The sequence below is a fragment of the Euprymna scolopes genome, chromosome 12 (genome assembly GCF_053919585.1).
Source record: "Euprymna scolopes isolate OS-2025 chromosome 12, ASM5391958v1, whole genome shotgun sequence".
In the NCBI taxonomy this organism is placed as follows: Eukaryota; Metazoa; Mollusca; class Cephalopoda; order Sepiida; family Sepiolidae; genus Euprymna; species Euprymna scolopes.
Window position 1 is genome coordinate 110,586,451 of NC_136493.1, and position 16,695 is coordinate 110,603,145.

Genomic DNA, 16,695 nt, shown 5'->3' on the forward strand with positions numbered 1-16,695 from the left:
ATATATATATATATATATATATATATATATATATATATATATATATATATATATATATGGGGGTATTAGTGTTGGGCCGATTAATCGGAATCGGAATCGGGAATCGAAAAATAGACAAATTTGGGGGTATCGGAATCGAGAAAATTGGTGCCTATTTTCTGGTGCCAAAACGATTCTTTTATCTTTCTTTTTATTTGATTTCATTTAAAGCAAAATCTTCCATTGCTTGTAAATAATGATAAAATAATAAATATTTATTGATTTTAAAATACCAGTAAAGCTAAAATCGATAGTGTCGGTTTACGTTTAGGAAATTATCTGCATATTTAACATGTGTTTTTTTTTGTTGTTTTTTTTTTTCTTTTTACAGAAATCGTGGAAAATAACAACTCTATACTTAAATATTTAGAGATTTATAAAGAATCGGAATCGATAATTGTATCGGAATTGGGAAAAATATTGGAATCGTCCTATCACACACACACACACACACACACACACACACACACACACACACATATATATATATATATATATATATATATTAGTGATGACATATATGTATATATTATCTTTTACTTAATATCAATTAAGATCTATCGTGATAAATTCTATACTACCACTTCTGAGTAGTCGATCATCACGCAATATATGCGCCGTTTCTTTGAGTCGTCTTATTCTCCACCATTTTTCTCTGTCTCCATTTTTTCTTCGTCTCATAAGGGTAAGCGTTTTCCTTTTTACATCCATTTATGGTCAGCCATACCCGATTTTTCAGTCACTCCACGTATTGCGGCTTATCTTTAATGGACGACACGTCTTACCTTGGAATATTTTTCCACATTTACATGAAATCCCATATACATAATTCTTAGTCATGTTTTTTTTTTCAGTAGGGGACTTGACTCGCACATGAAGTTTCCGGAGATTCGAATCACTCATGAATACTATCCTGGTGTCATATGGATTGCATATTCTTTGATATTTTTTCGATAAGCCCTTCATGTATGGTATACAAATTGTGCTAAGTTTAGGAGTAAGGTCCTTTGGTGTCTGGTCCAGGGTTTTTTTTTGGGGGGGGGGGACTAATGCCATGCTGTATGAATAGTGTTTCTCTTAAACTATCCATCTCCTTTCGATACAATGGCTGTTACTACATAATGCGTTTGCTCAGTGTTGTAGACAACGAATGATTCCTTTATTATATAGATGATGGATGTGTGAAGTTTAGATACATTACGATATCTTAAAGGTGTTATATTATTTATCTTAATACAAATAAAACCGAGATAAGTATACGCTTACAATATCAAGTAGCCCTAAGGTATTATAGTATAAGAGTAGTGATATATATATATATATATATATATATATATATATATATATATATATATATATATATATATATATATATATATATACATAAAATAAAACATAATAGAAGATCGAAAAGAAATCTGCCAAACAATAATTCTTATTCTCACGTAATATAACTATCTATCATATTGAATTTTACGCCCATATCACCGAAACCCATTACAAAAGTTCGGTTCCGTGACTGACATTTATACTAATATTATATGTATACAATATGCATTAAATTACAGCCCCGCCTAAGATATACCTCTTTCTTTTCAAAATAAATATGCGTTTCTACAACGCCACATTTTTTTTTACTTTCTTTTTCCTTTCTTTTCTTTAACATGCTTTTGTTTTTTGTTTTTTTGTTTTTTGTTTTTTTGTATGGCTTATTGCACGTTATTATATTTTCTTATTTGATCTAACGTTCGCTTTCCTCTGATCAAGTTATAGACAGAAATATCAGCGGTGGATTTCAGTACCATTGCACATTTACCACCGCTACCATCGGCTGCATCTATGTCTGTATTTAATATCAGCGACGGAAGTCTATCTCTATCTCACTCCTGATGCAATTCTCTACCTATATAAAAACCATGTACGGTCAACAATGGAGTACTGTTGCCACATCTGGGCAGGAGCTGCTAGAAGCAGCTGATCCTGCCTTGACAGAGTTCAAAATAGACGTCGTAACCACTATCAATAATTTCCCCCACTCTTTGTTTGTGTCTACACCTAAACGTAGATTCAACAAACAAAGCTTCTTTCTTAGAACTGCACGGTGGAACTCTCTTCCGATTGCCTGCTTTCCAGCTGACTACAATCTAATTGTCTTCAAGTCCAATGTAAACAAGTTCTTGATGAACCGTCCCCCTAAGTAATCCAATTTACAAAATTCCCACTAGTTACGATTACTACGCTATAATCTCATTGACTAATGTATACCCATTAGCCATTATCCTCGAGTAGCCTCCGGGCCTTGATAAGTGGTGATTCCTGTGTAACAAATCTCTTTACTTTCTTTCTCTAGTAAGTTATTCGGACATTTACATATTTATGTTTGTTATTTCACAATCTAAATAATTTTTACCACTTATTTTAAAATTTACGTAAATTTTAGTTAATTATTGTGAAATGTACGTAGATGTTTTACATTTATTTTGAGATTTACATATTTCATTGTTACTTGTTTTTAAATATGCATAAATCTTACTTAATTATTGTGAAATGTATGTAGATTTTTTTTCATTTATTTTGTAAATTTACATATTTCATTGTTAATTGTTTTTAAATATGCGTAAACTTTACTTGATTATTTTTACATTTACATATTTAGCAAACATTTGTTTTTCGTTTATTTTTTTTTTAACTTATATGAAGTTTTGTCAGTTATTTTAATATTTTCGTAGATTATAATTAATTATTATTTAATTTACTTACGTTGTAAGGAAATATTTTAAAATGTACGTAGATTTTCGTCAGTTATTTCGAAATTTGCAAAGATTCTTGTTAATTATTTTGAAATCAAAATTGCTTTTTATGAGCAGTTAATCACACAGTTTTTGTATTACAAAGTATGTTTGTTTTTGTTTTAACTTAGCCTCACTTTTCTATTTTCTTTATGTGCTGTCTCATAATAAAAGCGCCAACATGTGTTTAATATATTTGTCTGCAAAAGTCTACAATATATTTGGTTAAAAAAAAAACGTATTAATACAAAGAGAAAGAAGAAAAATTGCCAGCACCAAAAGACCTGAATTGTGATAGTGTTTACAGTCCCATACTACTGTGAAAAGATTGAGCACATAAACAATAAGGTTTTATGTTGATGATTATTATGTCTGTTGTACATGATGTAAGAAATTGCTAAGCAATAATAATCATCGTATCATTTGGATTCTTCGGACTACTATTCTCATCTTGAGTGCCATTTTCTCAACGATTTGATCTCGGCACGGCCAAAACGGAAGGAGGGAGTAAGTATTTTTTGACGAAGTTTCACTTTAAAAATCTACCAAAAATCAAGTAAACATCTAATCAATACGAAATTTTCATCGATTATTAACTCAAGAACTATCTTTATAATGGTGTTAATTTTTTTCATAAATGATATTTGCATATATATATATATACACTTGTGCCCGATATTATTCATACCCCTCGGATCTTTGAGATTTCTATAAGAATATTGCTCAAACCAGAAAGTAGACAATATTAAAGGGATTTCAAACAATAAATCAAGCATAAGCATTTAATTTAAACTCAACAAATAAATAAATTATGCAAGTTTGAAACATTATACAAAGAAAAACAATAATGGCACTAGTTCAAAATTATTCATACCTCTCTTACTAATAGTCAATAGCATGCCCTTTATTCTTAATAACTGCCTGTAACCGTTTTGGATATTTATCAACAAGGTTTTTACAAGCATCAACACTGATTTTTGACCATTCTTCAATGCAGTAGTTCTCCAAATCCCTCAAATTTCTAGGTTTCCGCTTTTTAACCTCAGTTTTCAATATGTGCTAGAGGTTTTCGATAGGGTTCAGGTCGGGATTCTGGCTAGGCCATTCCAAAACATTAATTTGATTATCCCCAAACCATTTCTTGACTATTTTGGCAGTATGTTTTGGATCATTATCCTGTTGAAGGACCCAGTTTGGTCCTAAATGAAGCTTCGCCGCATCCTGTCTAATGTTTTTCTGGAGTATCTCCAAATATTGCTCCTTCTTCATGGTTCCATCTATCTTGACCAAACTACCTGGACCACTAGCCGAAAAGGAGCCCCAAAACATTAGGCTACCACCACCATGTTTCACCGTGGGTATGGTGTTCTTTGGGTTGTAAGCTTCTACTTTCTTCCTCCAAACGTAAGAAGCATCCATATGGCCAAACAATTCAATTTTTGTTTCGTCAGTCCACAAAATACTTGAGAAAACGGACTCTGGAGAATTCACATGGGTCCTAGCAAACTTTAGACATGCTGCAAGGTGTTTTCCGGTGTGCAATGGAGTCCTTCTTGGTCTTCTTCCTTTCAGACCATTTTCATGCAGAGTCCTTTGCAATGTTTGCCTTGATATTTTTATGCCAGAAGACTCCAGATTTTCTAAAATGTTCTTAGTAGTGGTGGTTGGATTTGCATTAACACTTCTTACAATATTCCTGGTGGCTCTAGCAGACAGTTTCCTTTCCTTCCTCTACCAATCAAGTTGTTTGTTGTGTGGTGGCTCTGGAATTTTTTGATGATGCTCTGTACTGTTGCTGTAGGGACCTCAAATTTCTTGGAAATTGACTTGTAACCTAAACCATCCTTATGTGAATTCACAATTTTAGTCCTAAGATCATTACTAAGCTCTTTTTTCTTCCCCATTCTAATAATTTTTATTCTTTTATTGATTTTCAGTTGATATCATTTTAATTTCTGAAAAATGCAAAAAACGAAATGAAATTAATCAAAGGTTGTATAAAAGCATTCAAAATAAGAATCAAACAGGAAACAAACAGTCAGAAACTCGATTAATACTGAAAAAATAAGGGGGTATGATTATTTTTGAACATTGCAGATTTTATAAATAGCTGTATATTTCTTTTATTACAAGTATACCGAGATTTTAAAATGACGAAAATGATCAGAAGAGGTTTATTAAGAATATGTATCAATATGGACGTAAACAATAAATTCTTACAAAGTTACACCCAATAAACTCAATTTTCAAGGGGGGGTATGAATAATATCGGGCACGAGTGTATGTATATATATATATATATATATATATATATATATATATATATATAACTACTTCATTTGCTCACATAAAATTAATATACGAAAGTATAGATTGATGCGTAAACTTTAAGTATTTACTTCAAAAGTGCTCAATACGTAGGTAGAGCTAGTTGGTAATTTATCAAATATATATGGAGATTAAGCTATACTGTAACGCAGAATATTCATAATATAATAATATTAAGTAGCTTAATCGCCATATATATTTTATAAATTACTATATATATATATATATATATATATATTTAATAGAAATGGTAATTAATAAAAAACGAAAAAGTGCTCAATACTGTTGTAGAGCAAATATGCGTTTTATTTTTTATTACCGTATCTTCCTGCTTAGTTACCGGCCGTATTTTTTTTGGCCGTCTGTAGCTTCCTCAGACTTCTAGAGTAAAAGTCTGAGGAAGCTACAGACGGCCAAAAAAAACGGCCGGGTAGCTGAAACAATAATGTAACTTAACAGAAAGATACGATGATAAAAAAATAAGGCGTATATATATATACTAGCAATCGGTGCCCGGCGTTGCCCAGGTGTTTTGAGGTTAATGCTGAAAAAAAAAATAAAAGGGTCAATTTTTTAAAACTTTGACCCCTATTATGACCTTTTAACATTTATTGTTTAGGGATCAAGTAAAGTTAATAAGTTAGATCCATGTCCAAGGAATCTATATCTAAAATATCACGTGTTTACTGTTTAGACCCAAAATTGTAGGAGGAGTTTGGTAGAGTTCTCAAAGGTCAAATCGTTGAATATATTAAATATTATTTTTTAAAGCAGTTTGGCCTTCAAAATTTCTGTTTGGCCTTTTTCTTCACCGATGAAATCTGGAGACGCAACGGGAATTTTCGGCAAAAAAATGTTGTTACTATGCACATCTATGTAATGAAATACAATTTGTGGCAAAATTTCAGGAAAAACTAATGGATGGTTATCTCGCAATAGTCCGGACAATTCGCTAAATTATCTCGTCAAAACCTTAAATCTCGAATTTTTGTGCATTTTTTTTTTTTGGAGGGGGGGGGGCTAATTTGGCATAATAGTGTCCATTTAATAGTATTATCTTGAAAAAATAAAAAAATAAGGAAAATTACCAAAAAAAACAAACAAGAACAACAAAAGTGTGCCGTATTTTTAAAAGTTTTATTGCGTTGTTTTTATTTGCTTCTTTTATTTCATCGGTGAAGAAAATGGCCAAACAAATTTTGAAGGCCAAACTGCTTTAAAAAATGGCCAAATTCGCGAAATTTGGCCTCGCTATAAAAAAAAAGGGGGAAATCCCCCTACTTGAACTTTCTGAACTACTTGATGAAATTACGTGATTTTTTCTGTAGGAAAACTTTATCCCATGACGAGTACGTACAATATATTTTTTTTTTAAATATTTCCATTTTTTAATGTCAATGGAAAACTGCACACGTACCCAAACCCGAAATGTAAAGACCACGAGTGAACGCGGGTGTTTTTTTTTTTTAGTTTAGTTTCATAATGACGGCCGTGATGTCGGAGGTTCGATTGTTAGATTGTAAGTTAGTTTCGTATCTTTGTAATTTGTAAATCGCAAGTTAGGAAAAAATTAAACCCTTCCAAGATGGACAATAAATAAAGCCATAATATTTTATGGTATCGTTAAAAGCCTACGAACCATAGTTTTTTAGGAGATGTGATTATTGGATTAACCAATCAGAAATCGTCTGTGTAGATAGATATATATATATATATATACGCCTTATTTTTTTTATCATCGTATCTTTCTGTTAAGTTACATTATTGTTTCAGCTACCGGCCGTTTTTTTTTTTGGCCGTCTGTAGCTTCCTCAGACTTCTATATATATATATATATATATATATATATATATATATATATATATATATATATATATATAGCATACGGGTTTATGTGCCGTCTAGTTTTCTTTCCTGGACAATCACCAAAAGATTGGAAAGAAAACTAGACGGCACATATACCCGTATGCTACGAACAGTATTAAATATATCTTGGCAAAATCATCCCACGAAGCAGCAACTTTATGGCAACCTATCTGCCATATCTAATACCATCAGAGAAAGAAGCCTACGATTTTATGGTTATTGTCTGAGGAGCAAGCATGAATTGGTGAGTGATGTATTGCTATGGACTCCACAATACGGACGCGCAAGCAAAGGACGACCGAGATCCAAGTACATCGAGCACACGACGCCAACTGTGAACCTGAAGATCTGAGGCAGCTGATGGAAGACAACAAACTCTGGAGAGGAAGAGTCACATTGGTCCGGGCAAGGAACCCGTCATGATGATGATGATGAGGATGTATATATTGCCTACAAACCGTCCCTCCTTTATTTTGGAGTACAAATATATAAAAAATACTCAGACGAAACTGAACAAAATATATTGTATTGTAGCGAGAGTAAGTGTTGTTAAAGAAAACAACTGCGCACGTATCAGATTTTAAAGTAAAAAATCTGAATTTTAAATACGTATAATTTTTCATCTTTTGTGTTTTGAAGTGTAAAATTCGTTGAATATATCAATAACTATTATTGTCTTTCAGATTAACAAAAAAAAAATATATTTTTTCATTATTTTTTTTTTTTACGAAAAACGCTATTTTAATCTTTGAAAAATAAATTAATAATTTTCTTTTAGTAAGCTCCATATTGCCAATATACTATTATATAGGAAATGTTTGGAAAATCGATACCAAAAATGAAAATAAATCCATAAATAGGTGCGCATTTTCCTAAAAAAAAATACGATAATTTCTTTCGGCAATTTGTTGTTACGTATTTTTTTCAATCTATAGAAGACCAAGATGAAAACTTATACGTATTTAAAATCCAGATTTTTAACCTTAAAATCTGATACGTGTGCAGCTATTTATTTATTTGTTTTTTTGTTGTTAATAATCCTTACTCTTACTGACGAAATACAAAATGATTAATTTTATTAAAAGTCTGATGATATTTTAAGTCAGATTTGGTCGAATATAAAGTACGGTTGTAAATTTTATGTTAAATTTTATAACAGAAAAGTAATCTTTATTTATTTCCTTACAGACTGTTATTCTAATCTTTATAGTTGTTTCACGATGTTTCGGCCAACTATTCCTCTGGCCTTCGTCAGGTTGTTAATCGAGACGGGATAGGAATGCTGAGTCTCTTAACTGTATCCTTAGTAATTACTGCCTTCTATAGTTGTTGTCGTCTCACCATGTTTTAGCCAACTAATCCTCTGGCCGGCTTTGGGAAGGATTGAAACCGCCACCTTCAAATAATGCTCACCTAGAACCGTAGAGATTCAACTTCTCTATCCACTGCGCCAGGGGCGCCGAAGCAGTTCATGAGACAACTATAAAGATGAGGATAACAGTCCGCAAATAAATATACAAATTACTCATCTCAAGAGTTTCAATAATCAAATAAAGATAATCTTGTTTAAATGTGTAAATGTTCCATTGTATTATTTTTCTTATACACTAGCAGGCGGCCCGGATTTGCCCGGCTGAAAAAAATACGCTTAAATATTATATTCTAATTTAGGCAAATTCCGTATTTATTATTATAGAGCCAATTCTCTATTATTTTTCTTTGGGACCTAATATACAGTAGTGATTTCAAAGGTTTAAAATGCGTTGTGTGCCATCAGTAAGAATAGAAAATCAAATCACATACCTCCGCAGCCTTATTCGTTAGCGTATAACCTAAATATACACGCGTATACAAAAACTGCAAAAATAATTTGTTTAATATATCATTTTGATATCATTGTTCTTGGACTTCGGGCCAGGATCTGTTCCGGCAGATACTGCAAGCAAAGACCATATGTGGTGGCAACCCCACATATAAGACTTTGGTCAATGTAGGGGCAACCCTTTATACCAATTGTCACTATCCAGCTCACCTACTCCCCGGGGAGTTGGTCCCCATTTCCCCTTCACTCCTCACTTTAAAAATCGGCCGTGTGCCTAATTTGCTCAGTGGGGGAGCAAATGAATACCTCAAAGTGTAGTATCTGTTCCGTCAGATACTGCAAGCAAAGACCATATGTGGGGGTAACCCCTCATATCAGAACTTGGTCAAAGTAGGGGCAACCCTTCGTACCAATTGTCACTATCCAGCTCCCATTTCCCACCCATCGGGAGCTGGTCCCTTTTCCCTCCCCCCTCCCTCTCTCTCCACATTAAAAAACGTCCTTGTGCCTTATTTGCTCAGTGGGGAAGCAAATAAATACTTCTTGGCCTTCGGGCAGGGATCGAAGTGTAGTATCTGTTCCGGCAGATACTGCAAGCAAAGACCATATGTGGGAGCAATCCCACATATAAGACCTTGGTCAATGTAGGGGAAACCCTTCATACCAATTGTCAGTATCCAGCTCCCCTACTCACCGGGGAGTTGGTCCGCATTTCCCCTTCATTCCTCACATTAAAAATCGGCCTTGTGCCTAATTTGCTCGGTGGCGGAGCAAATAAATACCTTGCCGTTATGGCCGGGATCAAAATGTAGTATCTGTTCTGCAGATGCTGCACTTAAGATAATTTGTACCAGTTAATGGAGCGGAAACCCTCTATACTGGGACAATTATTATTTTTGGTAACCAGAGTGCCCCCTTTTTGCCTACTTTTAGGGGAGCTGGTATTTACCCCACATTAAAAACGACATTGTGTCTAATTTGCTTTGGTGGGTAAGCAAATAAATACATATATCATTTTTAATTAAAGCATTCGCAGAAAGAAAAAAGGGCGTAGCCGACTTACACCGGGAAAATGTCAATGTTTTTTGGGGTTTTTTTTCCACTTTTAAACCCCTTTTTTTTAGCTAAAAACCAAATCGAAAGCGTGCTACAGATTCAAATTTCAACTCTATAGACCAAATATTTATTTAGATAGGAGTTTTGTAGAGACTTTTCTCTCTCTCACACACACACACACAACACACACAAACACACACACACACACACCGACAAGGTCGCTTGTACAAACTAATTAACACTCGTTTTTAAAGGAATGTGCAAATTAGTTAACTTCATGTAGTCGCTTCCACGTCCATATCAGTATATAATCGAAGTTCGCTTCAACAATTTTCAATAGAAAAAGTAGACTTTTAATATCAATGTCAGAGCAAGAAAAATGATCAAACGTATAATTATATATATATTTATTAGTAGGTCACCCGGCATTTCCCGGTCGTAAAATCACAGAAATGTTATATTCTAATTCATACAGTAAGTGAGATATGTGCGTGCGAGTATTATGTTTTTTTCTAATCAGTTCACTTCTCATAAGTAAACAAAAAAAAATCGAGCTGAGATCGAAAACAAACCTAAAGAAATGAGTCAAGTATAATAACCACTAGGCCAGCTTGACACGTTTTAAAAACTGTTTTTAAACTTACGTATTCATAACATAAGGAATCTTTCACATGAACTATTCGCGCAGGCGCAGTCGTGAAACAGTTGACAAATAGATACAAATCCGATGATCCCCCCACGTACCAATTTTGTCAATTTTGAGCCCTTAGCAATTAAAATGTTTTCCACGTGTCTGAACACCCTATATACCAAATTTTAAGTCCGTAGATCAAAACTTCGTTGAGTTGCTTTAGAATTGTCCTCACACACATTCTCACTTTTATATGTATACTAGCATGGGTGCTCGGCTTTGCCCGGGTGTTTGGAAGTGTGGGTTGAGCAAAAAACAAAAGTGGTAGTATGCAGGACGGCTCGAACCCGTACCGCGAAGGAGGAAAAGAACGGGTGAAAAAAAACGTGACTTCTTTGCCAAACCGTTCATCGCCAAACCTGTTACATAGAGTTATCATTGAAGTTATCACTAGGGTTATCATAGAGGGGCACCAAATTGACGTTTGGTGTATAACATAAAAGGGGAGGACCATAATTGTATTTGTTGTCATGGAATGATTATTATTAGAATGACAGGAGATTATGCGTGTCATAAAAGAATTCCGTGTGCGTATGATCGTCTAGTTTCATATGCGGTTGTGTGTGTTCATCTCTAATTGTTCATATGCTTTTGTGTGTGTGTGTGTGTGTTACATGCATTTTCTTCGACATACCTTACTTCATGTGTCGTCGATGTTGATCCATCTGGAATTCATCTTCTCTTGGAGGGAGACTGGTACCTGTTAGACGAAGATTTATCACTCCAAGACGATGAATTGGTTTTATAGTTTTTTTTTATTTTCCTTCCAGATGTCGACACAGAATATGGAAGTGAATCTTGCTTGCTTTGAACACGTCAGCGTCCCCCACCCCCAGTGAAGGGGAGGGAACAGCTATTAAGCCGTCCGTCTTCTTCAAAGTCCAAATCCAGTCTCACCATTCTAGCCAACCTGACCACGTCACTCATACGTAATCTGGTCAGCTGACCCTCGGTTCTGGTAAACGTGTCTACACTCCACGTTTACTCACCTCTCTCTCTCTCTCTCTCTCTCTCTCTCTCTCTCTCAATCCATTCTGTAACATTCCTTCCCCCCCCCTTTTTATCAAAATGTATGGCGGAGGCATACATTTTCTACTTCCCACATTTACTAAGAATGGGATATATATGCTCACCCCACTGGCAAAGAAAACTGTCATACCTTTATTCAATAATTAATAACATATACTAAGTAAAATAATATCAACAAATAATACCATGTGACGCTAATCCTTGCGCCCTCGAAGGTCAACAACTCCCTGTGACCCCATGGTCTCTTCATAATTTAAATCAGAATTTCAGGAGCATCCTTTACTTCCGTCGACACTACGCGTGATCGATAAATTCTCGGCAATCAACCGAATAATAAAATCGAGGTCCACTGCCTCTTCAAAACGGACTATCATCGTCCTTGTCTTTACAGATCAGCTTTTCTTCCCATAGGTAGCACACAAAAAAATTGTCCCATCCCAAGCCGTATCCTATTCATCATAAGCCTACTCTTATTACTAGTATTTTGTGGGAAGCAAACAACCTCTTAACATTCCTTATGGTGGGTAGCCTTCTATTTTCCTAAGTACTTGCATACATATTTCATTCATCTTCTCTTGAGCGATTCGTAACATAATGGCCACGTCAGCCATTGCACCCCCTCTGCCCCTTACGCCATGTCAGAGGGCATTTCATTTGCTCCCTGAAGTTGATTACAACTAGATCCGCTCACGCTGGGCAGAATACATTCCATTTACTCCTATGTCAGAAAAAACTTTTTTTTTCCAAAGTCCGTAAGCGCAACCTGCTTTGAAGACACATAGCTTCACGGAAAACATCGGATTTCCACACATGAAGTACTCAAAGTTGCTCCATGTTGTTTCTACTCGAAATCAATAGAAATCACGATAAAAAAAATAAAATTCGAATCACTTCTCGAGAATAATGAAATTAATAACTACCCATGTAATTCAACACCTCTCCAAAATTTTAACATGCTTGCCACAGGAATTAAATTCCATTCACGCCCCACTTTTTTCTTTCATTTCTTCATCTAGTTTATTTAACCCTATATTTATCCTTTTTTTTCTACCTTACTTATGTGGTAAAAACGTCACTCATGTCGAATAGAACATTTATTCTACATTTCGAAAATTAAAATTAATACCGACTGAACCTTTGACTCTTCCGAAACTTAAGAACTAGTTGATCCCTTATACATAACCCAGTAGTGTTTTTTATTATCATTATCTATTACACTGTTTAAATCTTATTTCTTTCTCTTTTTTCCCAATTTTATTATTACTATTATGATTATTAATTAATTAATTAACAACACGTTCTTTCTTTTATTAATCATTCTTTCAATAGACCCCACAAGCAAAGATTCCACCTCCCCATTCTGCGAAAAAAAATACATGTCAAAGAACAAGAAAATTCTGCACAATACCGTTTGACAAAACATCAATTACATAAAAATAATAAATTAAAAAATACAAAAATATTCTATAAGCAATCACAAAGTCCCATCTCACTAACAACAAAATTCCAAATAACAAAACACAGATTCGTGGAAACCCAAAATTGACCACGTCATCAACTCCTGAGGTCGGCTGCATAGTGCATAAAGTCTCAGACAATCCTAACACATCGATGGAACTAAAATTGTCCATGTCAGAAAAAAATTCCTTAGAAAAAAAAAATCGTACAATTAGTGAAAAAGGTAAAAAAAATCACATTTGCAGAACCTATTCATTGTTTTTCATCAAAGTACATATTGTTTTTCATAAAAAGTTACTCTTAGTTTCACAGTTTAAAAATGCAACAAAAATATTCATAACACATATTTGTGATTGACGTGTTTATCTTTTGGTAAGCTGAAAGGCTCATTCCTGACCCAGACTGTTACTAAAGTCATATGTTCTATTTCTTTTTTTTTCTTTCTGGTTTACTCACTGGCTGTTCATTAAAAATTTATAATTTATTATCTGTATATCTATCGTCATAGCTGGTTTTTTTCAATTTCTTCTATTGTTTTTTCTACACAGAAACGTTCTTTTTTTCTTTTCTTTTTAACATACCGTTCTACCCTTAATTCTTCTTATTAATTTATCATATAAATCTATCTATATATAATTTTAATGTGTCTGTTTTTTCTTCAGAACTATTTATTTCTTTCTTTATAAGAGGTTCTTCATGTGTAAATGTGTATTTCTTTTCTTTTTTTTTTCTTAATTATTTTTCTAATTCGCCTAGTATTTTAATGGACCCTACGTTGTGTGTGTGTTGATTTGTATTTTTTCTACTGTTCTTTCTTTTTTTTTCTTTTTTTTCCAGACATTTTATTGTGTTTTTCTTGTCCTTTCTTTTTTTTTCCTTTTTTTCCCGTGGTAACCGAAGTTCTTTTTTTTCTTCTTTTTTTCTTTTAAACCCACCCTTGCTAGGTGGTCTGGTCAGTTACGGCACCAAATTGACACGTTTGTTACATAGAGTTATCATTGAAGTTATCACTAGGGTTATCATAGAGGGGCACCAAATTGACGTTTGGTGTATAACATAAAAGGGGAGGACCATAATTGTATTTGTTGTCATGGAATGATTATTATTAGAATGACAGGAGATTATGCGTGTCATAAAAGAATTCCGTGTGCGTATGATCGTCTAGTTTCATATGCGGTTGTGTGTGTTCATCTCTAATTGTTCATATGCTTTTGTGTGTGTGTGTTACATGCATTTTCTTCAACATACCTTACTTCATGTGTCGTCGATGTTGATCCATCTGGAATTCATCTTCTCTTGGAGGGAGACTGGTACCTGTTAGACGAAGATTTATCACTCCAAGACGATGAATTGGTTTTATAGTTTTTTTTTATTTTCCTTCCAGATGTCGACACAGAATATGGAAGTGAATCTTGCTTGCTTTGAACACGTCAGCGTCCCCCACCCCCAGTGAAGGGGAGGGAACAGCTATTAAGCCGTCCGTCTTCTTCAAAGTCCAAATCCAGTCTCACCATTCTAGCCAACCTGACCACGTCACTCATACGTAATCTGGTCAGCTGACCCTCGGTTCTGGTAAACGTGTCTACACTCCACGTTTACTCACCTCTCTCTCTCTCTCTCTCTCTCTCTCTCTCTCTCTCTCTCTCAATCTATTCTGTAACAAACCGGAAGTGGCGAAGGCTTTAATTAAGGCTAGGCAATCGAAAAGTGGGGATGACTTTCGAAAATATCGGCGAAAAAAGCGACCCCTTCTTGTAGTAAAAGTGTCCAGTTTAGGGTGAAGGAATTAATTTATTTTGCCAGTTTTTCGATATTTGTCGTCCGAGCTTAAATACGATATCAATTTCGTGAAAATCCATCATCTCTGTCGAAATTTTAAGCATACATACATACAGATATACATACATACTTACATAGATTTATTTAAACAAACAGGTGATATTTATATTATAGATAAATAATGTTTTGTGTTTAGGGGATCTCTGTTTTTTCCGCAAATAGAAACATAATTCGCTGACGAAGTAGAAATAAGCAGGTGAACCTTACCAAGGCCATACGCTAAGATGCTTAACGTCGAGATATTTTTTTAATTTCCATATCTGAGTTCGAAGCTTTTTAATCTCAATATTTTTCTATAAATTTAGAATAAATAACATAATATAAAAATAGGACATAAAATTTCTTCGTAATTTTGCCTCATCTGGGGAGGTGCTGCTTGGAGCAACTAGACTGCCTTGGCAAATTTAAAAACCGACTTCGCAACCTAGTAGGTGATGCCCTTTTCTTTCTCCCTGCAATCTCTTTCCCACAAACCAGACGTTGCGAACGTGTCTATGCTCTATTGTTATTTTTATGGCAAATGCTCGCCCGTTCTTCAATCTATGGTCCCTTCTACCGGACTTTCACAAAAGGCACTCGCCTAGCTACAACCACTACCAACAATTTCACCCACTCTCTACCTGTGCCTAAATCTAAACGCAAATTCCAAGAATAAAGCTTCTTTTCTAGAACAGTCATCATGCTGAACTCCGCTCCGCTGGCCTGATTTCCAGCTCACTACAACGGTCTTCTTCAAGTCCAATCTAAACAAGTTATTGTTGATTTGCCCTCTTAAGTAATCTACTAAATTTACAGCACTATCGATAACTATGCTGGTGTCTCGGTGGCCCCCTTACACTCATTAACCCTTACTTCTTTGTAAAAGTGATCATTTTTGTGATAATCCGCAAAGAAAGATTAATCAGCAAGTAAATTATTTCTGCTTGAATAATAAGATTTTTCATAGAGCGAAATTTTCTACCAGTAGTTTTCTCTCATAGAAAAGCATCTGCTAACCTAACAGCTACTTCGTTTGTGTACTAGATTTACATACCGAGGTATCAAAACTGCTTTAGAGTATTGGTTATTTATGATTATTGAATAACATCCAAATATCATTTTGCTTTTGGAATATTAACTAATACTATATATATATATATATATATATATATATATATATATATATATATGTGTGTGTGTGTGATTAGTTTTTTTTTTTTTTTTTAAATAAATCCAGCAGAGCGCTCAATTAAAAGCAGATGAGTATTGGCTGAAGAGAGCTTGATATGGATATCTAAAACGGTCTTAATTATCGGCCTTGAAACCGACGGTACCAATGTATTTATCTCATCTAACAACTTTCTTTACACAAAATACAATATATATATATGTGTGTGTGTGTGTGTGTATGTGTGCGTGCATATGTGTGTGTGTATGTATGTGTGTGTGTGTGCGTGTGTGTGTGTGTGTGTGTGTGTGTGTGTGTGTGTGTGTGTGTGTGTGTGTGTGTGTGTGTGTGATCACAATTCTTTACACATAAATATCTATAGGGTTATACCAGCCAGGTAGTTCGGCTAGTTTTGTATGTAAGCTTGAAGATGCACATGCTAACGTGTTGGTCTACTACGTAAACATTTCGCATTTTCTTCTTTCCCGCGTATTTTTCTTTTTTTTTTTTTTTCTTTTATCAAAAATTCCATTTCCGTTCCATTATGCGAGTGAATTAATTTTCCCCTCTTTTTAAAATTCTTTGCTGTCATTCATCTAGGATCTATTTTTTTTTTTTTTTTTTTTAGAGA